Genomic DNA, 16,205 nt, shown 5'->3' with positions numbered 1-16,205 from the left:
TGGAAAGGAACATTAAATTCCTTTACTTTTGCATTAGACTCAGTTGTGGCCCACCCCTGTTCATTAGGATCCTGTGTTCCTGTATGTGCTTCCTCTTCCTTTTTTTTTTTTTCTTTTCTTTTTTCCCTGTTGTGGATAACATCTTAGTGCTATTATTGTCATTCACTTTGCCACTTTTCTGAGCTTCCCTTGGCTTTCCTCATTTCGGAATTACACCAGACCTGGCATCTGTCTTATTTGGACAAGATCTGTCTTATACCGTGTTATTTACACAAGATTCCCATATGGTTTTTTAAGAAGGCTTCTTTAGCCTTAGAAAAGATGCTCATTTTTCTGCCTAATGATGTGGTCTTGTATCCTGGATTCATCTGGGACTGACTTTATTTTCTTCCAGATGGATGGTGCAGTGCTGTGTTTCAGATTCAGTATGAGAATAACTTTGATAGCACACTGATGTTTTGGTTGGTGCTGAGCAGTGCCTTCCCTGAGTCAAGGGCTTCTCAGTGTCCTGGGCTCTGCCAGTGAGCAGGTGCATTGAAACCAGGAGGGAACACGGCCAGCAGAGGTGACCTGGACTGGCCAGAGGGATATTCCACACCCTGGAATGGCAGGCTCAGAGCATAAACAGAGGGAGCTGGCTGAAAGAGGGCTGATCACTGCTCAGGGATGGGCTGGGCATTGGTCAGTGGGTGGTGAGCAATTGCACCGTGCATCACTTGTCTTTCTTGGGTTTTATTCCTCTCTTTCCCCATAACATTCTTAGTCTTAGCTCTGTTTTATTTTATTTCAGCTATTAAACTGTTCTTGTCTTATATCTTTTTTTCTGATCCTCCTCCCCATCCCACAAGTAGTGGAAGGTGGTGGAGAAATGAGAGAGAACCTGTGTTGCACTTTAGTTGCTGCCTGGGGTTAAACCCCAACAGCTGCCTTTTTTCTCTTGGCATTCATTGTCTCTGGAATTGCTCCTGACATACTTTCTACATCAAATTTGTGGAGTGTAGGGTTCCTTTTGCATTACATTCTCTAGCATACTGTTAACCTTTTCTGTCAGCATTTACAGTTTGCCCTTTCACAGTTCATTGTCACAATATTTTCCTTCTGGGAGTTACTGTTAGCCATAATATCAAATCTAATTTTGTCCCGATGCCCAATGGAATGTGTGTAACCTTTGTAGATCAGTATAATAAATATGATTCTACCAGGACTCAGAGCAGGAGATTAAACTCTATTTTACAGCCATTACTAACAAATGCTCCTTCCAGTCTGATTCTTTCTTGATTGAGGTGATGACTTTGAAGGCTTTGGTTCTACCTAGGAGATGATTTCTAAATTCATGCAATACCATGGCTTGATTATATTATATTATTATATTATTATGTTATATAAAATACTGTTCAATTTTGCTGTTTTGAACAAAGCAGCTCAAATCAAGCAAGTATAAGAACATTATTGAATGTGCATCCCTTGTAGACAGAAATGCAGAGACCAAGAGTATTATTTAATACCATGTACTAATTCAGATGGAGATAAACACAGACACAGAGATTTATTTATAAAATAAATCATGTAAAAGTAGGAATTAGACACAACTTCTCTGCATACCTCCATTTACACCTGAAAGAAGGTAGAGAGGTAAGAGATACTAGTATGTAGATGGAGTGACATGGATGTATAACTAACATATCTATTTTAGACCGACATACAGGCTATGGAATAAGGAATAAACAGAGGTTTTAGGGTGTATTTTTTCTTTTCCTGAGCCACACAGAAGCATGAAACAGCCCCATAGCATTTGTAAATTTTGTTGGTTTATTTTTGCCTATAAAAGCCTTGATGTCGAAAATGCTGGGAAATTAAGTCATTAAATCCAGCTTGGTCTCTAGTGGTAGAGGCAGGGAGAGTTGACAGGAATATATGAACACTGAGCTGTTTACAGGAATTGAAACTTGAAGCTCGTATGAGAAATATGTACAGGAGTGGCAAAGAGGAGGGATTTTTAACAGTTACCATTACTCTGAATGGGTGAAGTGGAAAAATAAAAAACAAACCAGGAGAAATTACATGAATATTCATCACCTGCTACTGCTTTGTCTTTTTAAATTAAAACTTTTGAGAAGAGGAAAGGTTTCATGTATAAACTGGCAGTGGTGTCATGAAGAGAAAAATATGCTGTGATTTTTTCAAGGGGCTTAATGTTCAAATAAAATAAGACATGACAGTAGATAAAGCACGATGCTGGAAAGAAATTAAGGACAATAAATACAGGAGCTTAGTACAGATGCTGTATTAAGAACTGGCAACTACCTTCACTTTTCCTTCCTCTTCACTTAAATTTTGTGTGAAACTTTTTAGACTGGAATTTTTTATTTAATTGACCATGCAACTTATATTGAAACAGCAAAAACTGAGTTTGTAGTTGCTATTTCCTGTGTTACAGCCCATGAATCCCATCTAGTTACTAGCGAAATTCCTCCCAGTTACTTTTTCCTTATTCTGAAAAGAACTGTGATACTCCAGTTTGTACCATGATGTAGATAGCCTTGCTGGGGAAATGCACATTCAGACACACCAGTTTTTGTCCTGTACATGAAAGTGGGGGTATAAAAGCTGTGACAATTACCTGTCCTTTGCTTTGCCTCTGAGAACCTTTGGTCACTTGAATGGACATTTGTGTTAGGTTGACAGTCACCAGTGCCTCCTAGGCAAGGCTGACCTTGGGAGCCCTTGTCAATCAACCTATCACTGAACCTGTCTTAGCTTCTATATTAAATTTTTCCCCTCAGGAAACCCTGAAATCCATCAACCAGGTGCAGTGTCTCACAGAAACTCAGTGACCTCCTGGAGAGTCAAACTCAGCAGAAGTCTTGGAAAAACTGGATATGCTTGGATTGTGTTACAGCAGCCACAGCTACTGATCTCTGAATGTCTGCTGAATTAAGAAGACTGCCTGAAATATCTGTGTCACAGGAGGCACCTGTCACTTTGCTGCATTCTGCATCCCCTTACCAGCATTTTATTTATGTAATACTAAGAACAGCAAAGGTTATTAAGAGATGCCAGGAGATGTGAATTCAATTACAGTTTATTGCAAAATCCTCAGATATAAAGTAGATTTACAAGGTACAGGTATATATTTTGCCCAAGCAATAATGAAAAATATAATTGCCCTTTTACAATATGAATGACATAAGGAAGAAAGGGGTAAATTGTTTTTTATGGCTTTCATGTTCAGAATCAGAAACTCAGGAGCATGAGCGATAAACAAAGCACACTGGAGCTCATACAGAATAAATTTTTAATGAGAAAATATACTTCAACTACATATTTGTAGCAAATTTTTGAACAGTTTAAAAAGTCAGAGAATAAGAGAGTAGTCATTTAAGAAAAAAAAAAGTTATATTCAAAAATATCTTTTAACTTGCAACAGTAACCACCTGGAAGTATAGGCAAAAGACACCATGAAACTTCTCTTTTCTTCCTCTATTTATATAGAGTGGCTTTACTTTTTTAATAACAACAAAGAAATTTCTCTCCTGGACCCAAATGAAACACTGGTTTTCAGTCAGATATATCATTGCTCAGCATGATAAGAATTTAGTCAACAGCAAAGCTTTCCATAACCTTTCAAGGGCTATGTTTTTTTAACACAATAAACCATCCAGGTCATGTGCAGCAGAAAGAACATTTTGTTACCTGCTTATTTGGTTTGTGTTGCTGTCACAGCATCACAGTGCCACTAAATATTGTGTTCCTGTTTCATTGCAGAACTTCACAGCCCAGAAACTGTCTTCATTACCTTGAGGGTCATGCTCATCACAGCTTTTACACTGCTGTCTTTGTTCATCCAATGAGTATACCCAGGAGTGTGTGAGCACAGACAGGAAGAGAATATTTCTTCAAATGCCACCCCTCTGAGGATGCCCTGGACCCATGCCCAAGAGGACTACCTGGGAGATGCCTGCAGACTCACCTGCTCAGTATAGACAGCATGTAGGTGATGTATGCCAGCTCAGCTAGAGACACTGAGATTTAGGAACCTAGAGCCCACTGAAGCTCAGCCCTTACATACTCTGGACACAGAGACCAGCCTTTGTTGGATACAAGCTGTGTGAGGATGTAGATCTCTCCCTTCTCTTCCCAATACATTATATTTTTCACAGACTCATTAAATCACAGAATCATTAAGGTTGGAAAACAATGTCCCAGATCACTGAGCCCAACCATTAACTCAACACTTCCAGGCCCACCACTGCTGCTTTTATGTGCCTGGCAGTAAACAGAAAAAGGCAATGGGCTATTGTCTATAAGGGTAAAAGGAATGATAGGGCTTATACAGTGCAGACAGGGATGGCTGGAGCCACTGCCTTCCTGCACATGGAAATTCATGTTCAGAGAGTTGTACCAGGGAGCAAGTGTGGTTTTGGCAAGTTGAAGCTGCAGCACTCTAGGCTTCCTCTCCTCCACACTGAAACAGCTTTTGGAGCTCTTACCTCTATCCCCAGTAATTTATGGGAAAATTTCACAATAGTGTGTGACCAAGTACCTCTAGAGCTGTCACTGCTAATAAAAAGATGACAGGCTTCAAACTAATGCTCTGTACTGGGGCTTGTCAGGCTTGCTGTGTCTGGTTGTGTCTAGACTGTGCCTTGAGCTTTGGTTTAGCTTACAGCAGTTGCCTGGGGAGCACTCCACCTAACTAGTCTTTTTTCTTTGCTTTGTACAAGTGTGTGGTGTAAAGCTTATGGCTAAAATAATTTGGATATATTATCTTTAAGTGACAGCTTGCATTAACAAATACTTAATCTCTTTAGAAGGAACAATCTATGACTCAAGAATAATGATGTGGTGCAGAGTGCAAGTGTGAAGAGATATCACAGGCTTTGAAAGTATAAGGAATGGATTATACCAGAGGCTCTACAGTTATAAAAAGCTCAGCAATGTTCTGTTCCAGACTGTTAAAGGAATGCGACTTCAAGAGCTGGGTAAGAAAAGCTTTAAGCATAATAAAATTAAAAAGGATCAAATATCCAATAAAATTTAAATATTCAATATAAAGTCAGGTGAAATGTAGAACTGTAGACCAATAAAGATAGGGTGCAGAGTATATTCAAAGTATAAAAATTACCTGAATTGAACCCAAGGAAGAGAATAAAGAAACTCTCAGCATCTGCATTGCAGTCCTCTGAATTTTGGGTGCTGAGGATTTGAAGCAACCTACCCTGTTTCCCTTTTTCTCAAGAAAAAATGCTGCCATTTATTTTAAGACCCAGGAGTACAATACACAGGACAGAAGTATTAGAAAGACATATATAATAATCTTAGTGTTAATTTATTAATATTTTCCTGTATTAAATATTTGGTCTGTGACTTTTGACACTGCAAAAATAGCAAGTGTTTACTTTCATTAGATTTCCCAACTTTTTTAAACCAACAATGAATTCTCAACTTTGCATATAAGATGTGTTTTTTTTCCTAAAACAAAGTTTGTGGTACAACAGCTGAAGTTTACACAGTGAAAACTTCAGTAGATCATTGTTCTGGTTTTGGCTGGCTTATATTTAATTTTCTCCATAGTTACTGCTATGAAGTTCTGCTTTGGATTTGTGCTGGAAAGTGTTGATAGCACAGGGATGTTTTTGTTACTGCTGAGCAGAACTTGCACAGATCCAAGGCCTTTTCTGCTCCTTACTCCACCAGCGAGGGGGCTGGCGGGGAACAAGAGCTGGGAGGGGACACAGCAGGGACAGCTGACCCCAGCTGACCCCAGGGACATCCCACACCACATGGTGTCACGTTCAGCATATAAAGGTGGGGACAAAGGAAGACAGGGACATTCAGGGTGATGGCATTTGTCTTCCCAAGTCACAGTTGCACATGATGGGGCCCTGCTGTCCTGGAGATGGCTGAACACCTGCCTGCCCATGGGAAGTGATGCATTAATTCCTTGGTTTGCTTTGCTTGTGTGCTCAGCTTTTGCTTTCCTAATAAACTGCCTTTATATCAACTCATGAGTTTTCTCGCTTTTGCTCTTCCCATTCTCCCTGCCATTCCATGGGGTGGTTGAATGAGCAGCTGCCTGGGGCTTAGCTGTCAGCTGGTGTTCAACCATGACAACCACCACGTGAGCATGTAACCTCAGTGAAGATCCAAACTCCCTTGTCTTTTGCTCTCCAACAGCCATTCAAATGTCAACCTCCTCAAAATCATACACACAAGGACTAGGATGGTTCCACAAACCTCTGCCATCCTTCACAGATGACTATTAATGAAGTCACACAGTGTACATGAAGTAAAAGTTAACAGTGTTCATCACCAAAGGCATTGGCCATATCTTTGCTCCCCTTCTTGTTTAGAAATGTTCCTACTTTAAAATACGCCATTAGTTCAGACAGCACTGGAGGTGAGCTAGGCTGTGCAGACAACATCAGTCTTCCAAGTAAATCAATGAAAATATATCCAATAAAGTATCCATGGTCTGAGAAATACTGCCAAGTAAATACATCTTCATAGTAATTAATGAAAACAGAAGTTGTGAAAATGAGCCTAATCACCAATAACTGCATCTCTCTAGCAAATTAAACCTTGAAAATGGTTAATAATTTTACATACTGGCGCTGTGCCACTGCAACATAGGTGACTGCAGCCTGTGGGGCCTAGAATAAGCACACTTTATGTTTAGCAAACCAGAAACAGTGGGTTGCTGTAATTCTTCTGCTCCTTGCAGGCAGCTCGTACACAACCAGGACGTGTGGGTTTTGCAGCTAACCTGACACATGTCTGTAAATTCAGGGGGGTTGTCTATCAAGAGTTAGGTAAATGTAGTTCCAATCGATTTGATTTTACTTTGGTTTTCCACCTCACTGTGGAAGATGGTTGATAACAAAGCTACTGAGAGATAGACAGGTGGGATTTTTTAAAGGAAATGTTTGAGTCATCCACAACATTGCAGGAGAAAGTGGGAATCCCTGTCTGTAACCTCATCCCTCCAACCTCCTTACATTTACAAATACTCATCATGACTTCAGCTGATTCCTCCTCTTGCTGTCAGTCTAGTTATCATTGGGCTGGAAGAAGCAAGAAGTGCTGAGTACTCCCTTAGCCAGCTTCTCTCAGGACATGCAGTTCCTGGAAAGCAGGGAAGAAGACGGAGTGCTCCTGAATGTAGGCTAGCTCCTAGTACATGAGGGTTGCTTTCTAAAATGGTACTGTTCAGGTAAGGGGAAAAGGAGGTGGAGCTGACAGCCAAATGTGGGAACATCCTTAAGTAGTGTCAGATATGTAATCATACACCCTCTGCAGACTTTCTGCACCAGGGCAATTCTCAGTATAACACCTGTGACTGGGTTCTATTTTTGTGAAGCTTCAGTGCCTTAGTGGAGTAAAATGCTCCCAGGAACCTGCTATAACCATGGATAACATTAATGTTAAAGTTAGGCTCATTTGCTTTATATAGCTTTCAAAATAGGCTTCCCCAGAAAAACTTTTCAGTTCGTTTCTGAATGTGGCTGCCCTTTTATACTCAATGAAAAATAGAGCTGTGTCAAAACCTGCAGTCTTAAGTCCTTATTTGTTTCCAGCCTGATATTGCATTTCCCAGGGGAAGACATAGGAATAGACTTCAGAATTCAGCCCTTAATTTCTCCCACAAAAAAACCCCAAAACCATGATTTAAGATATTTGGGGACACAGCACACCAATCTTTCACTTCACACCCCCTAAAAAGACTCCCCAGTGGAAGAGAGGGGCAGGGCTGTGTTGTGTTTTCAACACCAAAACCCAGACCTGTCAGGGGAATTCATTAATGAGTTTTGGTGTTAATGAATTAGGACTTGCTGGGTGGAGGACAAAAGAAGCCCAGCAATGGACAGACTCTCAGACACTTAAATGGCCATTCACATATGCTTTTTCTTCATTTTATAGTTGCAATCTCATGCTGTTTTTTACCGCTTTGAACTACAGAGACATATTCTGCATCCATTTTTACCTGTAAAATTTTATTGAAATGATTGAATGGACTTGAACAGACAAAAGCGAACATTTTCACTGAAGTACAGAACAATGTCAGTTAAGCACAACTTTTATTATTTGGATGTTGTTTTAAAATAATGGGTGTATTTACCTGGGAGAATCTTGTTCACCTAAGTTTTGAATAAATAAGTTACTTGAAAAGCGCAAGGGAATATAATCCTCAAAATACCCTAAACCTAGGAATGTACAAGCCTGAAGTCTTTGGATTGCTCTTGTCATATATAAATTGTACAGGCAATATCTATCAAATAATCTAATGATAAATAAAAGATACAGTAAACCCAGGTGTTAGATGTTACAGGCAAGGCAGCAAGAAATTGAAATCCTCAAGGCTCCAAACAGATGTTGAAAAATGCAATTTGCCTTGCTTTTGGGTACATAAAAATAAACTATGTGCTAAAAATATTTGAATAATTCAAGTGTTTACTCAGTATTAAGAAGCAACAAATTGATTAACAAGAGCACAGGAAGCAATAAGTATATGCAACAGGTTTAATGAGATTGGATTCTTTTTGGCAGCTCTGGTGAGTGATGTTTGACACTGAAGTCAATATTTAACTTTGAAATCTGTGTTGCTTGCACTTATTTATAGAGAAATTTTGTCCATAGCAGGTAGGTTGGAGCAGATTAAAGATCCCTTCCAACCCAAAGCTTTCTGTGACTCTAAATAAAGCAGAGATACATAGCAGAATTCATATCTAAAGGAGAATAAGACTTTTAATTAGCATATGATTGTTTCTTGCAGCATTAACATTTCTTATGCATTGGTCAGTACAGGGTCCTCACTGACCAAGCAGATAATATTCATTATTTCCTGATGTTTCTCTTCTCACAACTGTATTTCCATGTTCTTAAAAAACTTAAATTGGTAGCTGGAATATGTTCAAATAATCATGTCTTAATCTTGGTTTTTATTGAGTAAGAACCTTAAATTTCACTGCAAAAGACATAATCTTGAAAATAATTTTAAGTCAAAAAGCGCTGGAGTTTTGCCAATAAAATAGCTTCAAAGGTATGTACAAGTGCTCCAGTGGGTTTAACATTCTTTGAGGAGATGAAGCCTCAGACCCTGAGAGATTTGCTGTTCCCAGGAGGGGTAGGAATGCACAGCTGCCCCAGGAGAGCTTGGCCTGGCGAGACAGAAACTGCCAGAAGGAACCATCCTGGTGCCCAGACCTGTGCAGGAGAGGAGGCCCAGGGCTGCCACAAGGTCTCCCTGGCTGCCCACCCTTGGGTCTGGGACACGAGGCCCTTGAGAACCCTGATCCCACAAGTGTTGTGGATGGAAGCAAGATGAAGGGCAAAGGTTGTCGTCCTGGGTTTCTTCTTCATGCTTCTTCTTCCCTCTTCATGGGTTTGGGTGGCATTTTGTAATTGGGCAGAAAAGTCCGCATTGCGGGCTCTTTGGGACCAGCTCTTGGGTTAAAAGGGAACATAATCTAGGTGTCAGTTCTTAACTGGATAGTTTAGCCTTAAAAGACCTTGTAACAAAAGATTGTAAGCCATTTTGTGCCTTCTACTGAAAAGCTGCCAAACTCACGAGAACTGTTTTACTGATAAGAAATAGCAGACACTTGAGTCCAAACACAAATTACTGTCTCAAGTACCTTCAATCCAGACCCAGAGAAACCAATGACTGGTACCTCCACACACAAGGAGCCCACAGCATGGCCACTCAAGCAACCAGCACAACTGTGAGTGTGTCTCTGAGGGAGCCTTTGCCCCTAAATAATCAAGATTTCACTCCCCCCTTTGATCAACTGCTCTCAATATGCCTAAATTGCTTCTTGTGTATGAATATTTGGCACATTCAGTGACAGCTCAACAGGAAGCAAGTTTATGATTTCCAGAGTGGCTTTCAAATCTAAGCATTAACAACTTAAAATTCTGGTTTGAGTTAATGAAGATGTAGTTAAGAAGGTCAGTGGGGATTAGGGACGGATTCATTTAATCATTAAACATCTGTGCTGATCTGATAAACCACTTTGTCAGCTTCATTGACTATCCTAAGTGTCAGTAACCACCACGTGAGCCCAGGAAATTTGCTGCTGTTGGTACCTACATGGCTGGGTTTGATAAAAGATCATTGTGGGGGCAGAGCTACATTTAATCTCTGACCCACCCTTCAGATATGGGTGGAAACTCAGGTCAAAAAGGTCCTCCCTGATTTTACAGCTACAAGTGAAAAAGGCTAGATGATATTTATTTCTTTCAAAGCCTGTGATTAGAAATTCATTTTTAGAAAAGATTTAAAAGGTCTCACTGGGTCTTCATTTTATGAAACAGGAGACTTTTCAGACATACTCATGCAGTTCAAGTTTAAGGTAAACTCTTGGCTCATTCTGCCTGGGACAGAAACCTCATATTCTTGCCATGGAATTAGTGTCCATTGTAAAAATGGAAGAAACATATGTTTTAGTCCAATCACCAAATTATCATCAAATTCCATCTGTCTCAAGAACTGGAGTACCAAGGACTGCCAAGTGGGCAGATCCGGTAGTGTTTGATGGAGGAGAACCAGGTAGAGCCAGCTTTTATAGTTCCTGAAGTAATGTTGGTCTTGCTGAAAAAGGAAAAATTTTAAGGTCCTCATAACAAGTTCTCTTAATCTTTAAGGGTGGTGTAGAGACCTTAACAGCAACAAATAGAAGAACTATTACATCAGTAAAAGCCAAAGATTACTCCTACCAGTCTGGCTCTTTCCTTCTTCCTTCACAGGTGCTCTGTGGTTAATGTACTCACGTAACTTTACTGTCTTGTATCTTTAAAATTGAGTCTGTGAAAATTAAGATATAGGTTGAATTCTATAATTTGGCTTGATGTGACATGGTAGATGGATCATCACACACCTGTCTTTGACAGGGAAACCTACTCTGCAGCTTGGAAAGGTGATGCACAGCCAAATGTCAGCTCTGAAAGGCTTGAGTGAAGACTGGGGGTGGTCAGTAGGAATACTGTAGGCTGTATGGTCAGCAAAATGGAAAAACTGATAAACCCACAGATCTGTGTGAGAATGAGCTGAGTCCTTAAACAGGAAGAACTTAAAATGTCATTTTTTGGATTACTAGATTTTTAGTTTAACAAAAGCTTATTGAGATTTTTTAGCATGTATTAAATCAAGTTCTTTGAGTTAGAAGTGATATGAGTGGTGTTTTTTCTATTCCTGGTGCTTTCTGTCTACTGGAAAAAGAAAAGTTGGAGTAAATATTGATAAATCCCCTTTTTTGAATTACACTTGTCTGGGCAGAAACACACATATTTGCTTGAAAAATACAATTATATTTTGAAAAAAAAAGAAAAAATGTTATGGAGTTTCATGCCCTTCAAAAATTTCATAATGGAATTGTCTGACTTGTAAATTCAGTTGTTATTAATTATTATTGTTATTCATTATTATTATTTTTCCTAAAGTCAGACAGAAATATTGATTCTGGTGTTTCACAGCTTTGTAAGATGTTCCCTCTTTTTTTTCATCATCAACACCAAAGGTTCATAAAGACATGAGCAACTCATTTATGCCCTCAGGGGTTTTTTCCTTAATAAGCTTCTGCAGTAACTAATTGGAAAGCAGACACATGTTCTTCTGTTGTTCTTTTCAATACATTGATCTTTTCTACGCTGAAAAACTTCTTGTAGGCAGAATACTGAGATAATACCATAATTCCTTTGAGGTCCTGAAAAATATAATCTGTTGTGCAGAAAAGACTGTTCTGAAATAGTTATATTTTAAATTAAGCTGCTTCGGGATGTAGCAACAATAATGAAGAGTTTCTCATCAATTAAAGAGTTGTTATTATGAGTTTCTTTTGTCTTTGCATCATTTACTGTTTCCTTCTATCCTTTCCACTAATCACACAATTATAATTAAAGTTGGGAAATCTGTATACAAAATAATCTAAGTTTCCATCCCATATGAGATTTACATGTTGAAATAATAATTTGATCAGACATAAATTTAGCTGGCATTTAAAAATTCACACTCATTCACCTCAGAGTTAGTGGAAGAACTTTTTATCAGCTGACCCCTGATTTTAAGGTTTTTAAATATTAGTGGAAAATGTAAAATCTGTATTAGTTGTTTTAGAACACTCATAGTGAAACCAGCCTAACGTGAGCTCCCAGAACTAAAACAACAATAACAAAAAAGAAATTCCACACTCCCAAGTATCTGAAACCACTTTGCCAGTTTGATCAGATGGTACAAGATGGTCAGATGGATGATTATCTTGAATGGCTTTATTTTAATTGTACAGAACTAAATGAATCAGGCTGCCATATGTTCTGCCTTTATTTTGTGAATGGGGAGCAGGACACTCAATTTGGAACCCATATTGTGTGATTGCCTCACCCTGTAAAGAGAAGAGCAGAATTAAGATGTAATACTCACTTTTTACTCCTAGACTTATGAAATAGCTATTTAATAAGGAATATAATATTATTTCTAACTTACATCTTCCTTATTTTAATTCTTTTTTACTCAAATTAATGCTGTGCCTGCTCCATCCTAAACCTTATCTTGGGACAATCATAACTCTTGTTCTCAGCCTCTTTTTTCTCCAGTACTTGTTCCTTTGACTTTTTTCCATGCAGAGATGGATTCTCAGTCACTCAGGTGGCATTTCCAGGATATTAGTGAAGATTACAAGAGGTGAAATGGTTGTTCCATACTTCCAAAACTCACATTATTGGGAAATCTGCCATAAACCAACTTTAGTCTGTTGTTTGAATTTTTTGAACAATCTGTACACTTTTGTCAATCATCTCACCCATCTTCTCATGCCTATCCCTTTCCTGACTCTCCTCTTTGCACAACTCTCTTAAATGCTGAATAAAAAACAAATCAGTATGCATGTGTTCATTTTCCTCCTTTCATAACTTCTCTGAAATTCTCCACCATCATTCAGTTGCCATATTTGAAAGCAGCAATAACTATAACATTTCTTTCCTTCAGCTTGTCACCAGATATTATTGCTCACTTCTCCCCTCCCCCATTTTCCCCTTTGTCTCTGTTTCTTGGAGAAATCTTTATATTTTCTTTTCTTGGGCAGCCTAGCACACGTTTAGCAAATTTCCTAAGCAATTGAGTCTCTATGGCTGTGCAGCACGCCTGCTGCTCTATCAGCCTTTTCTCTTCATGCAACAGTCTGCTGGTTTTCTCACTTCAAAGTCCTCCTTTGAACTCTCTTCTATCATTAGACTGGTGTGTTTTACCTGGACACAGAAGAAAGTGCATAGAAAAGCTCATTGATAAGTACTCAAACACCTTCTGGGAATAAGACATACAAAGTGTTGGGTATGGATTATATTTCCAGGTTATGTGAACTATAGTGCAATCAATCCATCATGTTCTTGAGGAAAAAAGGCAAAGTTACTGATCTGAAGAAATGGCTATAATGGAATAGAGAGTTCATAGCAATGACACAAGGTTTAGGAGGCACCTTGAACATGTCTGTTGTGTCTGTCTGATCTCCCTTTCAGAGCAGAAAATAAATCCTAAAGAAAATAAGGGCCTGCTTGGTAATAGCTATGTACATATATATTGTTTGCAATATAGGCTTGCTTCAACTGGTATGCAACATTTTGAGTCATGTAGCTTCAGGCAACAATTTTTAGAGGCAAGGACATTTATATTAAAAATAGGATAGTGTCAGAGCAAGGTTATCGGGAATCTCAAAATATTTATAAATGTTTTACATGTACATCCCTGCAGAGGCAAGTTGAAAAAGGGGAAAGAGATAAACAGCCAGGTGATAAACTACACCATCATCTGCCTTCTAGATTTCTGAAATGAGAGTTATAATTCACTACCCTCTTTAGAACTGCAATCCTCAAGGTTGGATGAGCTTTTCTTCCACAGCTGATCTTCACAATCAATTCAGAATATGACTTTCATGGCTGACAACCCAAAACATTCCATGCTACAGGTTTTGCACAGATGTTGCCTGAACCATGCTCACATGAGATCTGCAGGAACGTCTTTCTGGCGCAGATAATAAGTGTTTTTTTGTTCTTACTGCACCTGCTCATTACAGAGAATAGAGTCAGGTACTCTTTAAATAGGCAGATGGGTTACTACAGCTCAGAAAAGAGTCAGCTACTCCTGAAATAGACTGGTGGGTTCCTACAGCTGTCTGATGTGAAAGCATTAACCTTGTTCTGCTACAGTTACATCTTTCTTGACATGCAGGCAGGGTTTACTGCACACAACCACTGAGGGCAGAGCTGTTTCCTTGGTTTTAATGTCATTACAAAATTAATAGAATGGACTGCAGTGCCCAGCCTGCTGTGTATATTTATCACAAGGACTAGGCCTTCAGGTTCACTAAACAGTTTAGATTACGTGTTCCCACTTCAACTGGAACAGGAAGACTTCTATTAGACTGTCAAAATATTATTTTTACAAACCTTCTTGTTTATTGCTCTTCTTCACCATGCACATAATGTCAGCTCAGCCTGCTTGTATTCCACCTACTGTTATGTGAAATTATTTCACGGATGGAATGAATTTCAAATAAAATATGCATGAAATTAACTGTCTTCTTTCTCTCATTAACAGTAATAGCACTTACAGCAAATGATTTCGCATCCAGTGGGATTTTGTTTTTAATAATAATAAATACTCAGCCCAATTTTATAATGAAGCTCCATTTCCTCTACAATTCTTGTAAAACTGGCATATGAGTACATGACTAAATGTCTTGCTGTCTCTGTGTCCGTTTGTGTGAATACTCACTTAGGCATGCTGATTTGAAATACTAATTGCAATAATTTCCCGTTTCTTTTCCTCAATAAAGTGCCCTGCAGAAAGAGGCAGTCAATTGCATCTTTTGTGGTTCTTTCAACACAGAATAAGAGCAGGGAAGCCAAACCTTGGCAAACTCCATGGAAGGGGTTTCCTCTTCTGTTTTTGCCTCAAATTTATATTAACTTCATAGAAACAGTTCAAAAGCTGAAAATATTGTGTCAAAGTTCTGCTTTTTGTGATAGGTTAAGCTTTACATTCAGATTACAAGGTGGATGGATATTTTGGGAAATCAAGTCATTCACATGGTAAGAAGTAGCTGTGGTGATAGCATGCTGTGCTGGTTTTGGCTGGTGTAGTCAATTTTCTGCACAGTGGCTGGTGTGGGACTATGTTTTGGACGTGTGCTGAACACAGTGATGATAATAGAGCAGGGTTTACACAGAGCCAATGCCTTTTCTGCTGTTCATGCTGCAATGCTGGCGTGCTGAAGTGCTTGGGCTGCTGGGAGGAGACACAGCCAGGACAGCTGACCCAAACTGACCAAAGGGATGTTCAATGCCACATGACATTGTGCTCAGGATATAAAGTGAGGGGAAGAAAGAAGAAGTGGGGGTTACATTTGGAGTCATGATGTTTGTCTTCCTGAGTCACACGTGATGGACACCTGCTGTCCTGGAGATGGCAACACCTGCCTGCCCATGGAAAGCAGGGAATTCATTCCTTATTTTGATTCACTTCTATGAGCAGCTTTTTCTTTCCCTATTAAACATTTTTTATCTTGAATCATAAGTTTTCTGTCTTTTTCCTTTCTGATTTTCTCCCTGATCTGACTGGTGGTGGAGTACATGTGTGGCTGCCTGGGGCGTGGCTGCTGGTTGGGGTTAAACCATGGCACAGGCAAAGGTGCTCACAGTGATTTCAGAAAGGGAGTAAATTGTAAAAGCCCTGTTCCTTTGGTAATTTCCATAGTCCACAAAAAGAAGGGGAAAAAAATTTCAATGTCCTGTGCCAGTCATGATTTGAAAAGTGGCTATTCTCTAACTGTGTCTGAGCATCAAATGGGCCCCATGGCAGGCAAACCAAGTGCAAGAGGTGATGTTCACCTGAGAGGACTTGGAGGAGTGGAAACATACTTTTCTTCTTGGCTCTAATAATGATAATTGTACTATCAAAAAGGCTAGGAGATGATGTTTGGCTCTGGAGTCCCATAAACAACACATTGCTTGGGCACAAATCACAAATATGTCACTCTTAAGGAATGCACAATGTAAGTAGAAGTGTGGATGAGCAGTGTGGATGAGCAGACCTAGACCAATAGGGAGAAGAAGCGTGGAAATTCTGGTTGGCATATTTTATCATTTGTAAGTGTCTTGAAAGAGAAATTTTTAATAGCTTTTGGTTCTGTGGACCAGCAGCTTGGTCCTGCACTTGA

This window comes from Fringilla coelebs, assembly GCF_963513975.1.
Source record: "Fringilla coelebs genome assembly, chromosome: 1".
NCBI classification, from domain to species: domain Eukaryota; kingdom Metazoa; phylum Chordata; class Aves; order Passeriformes; family Fringillidae; genus Fringilla; species Fringilla coelebs.
This window is presented reverse-complemented; position numbering follows the sequence as displayed.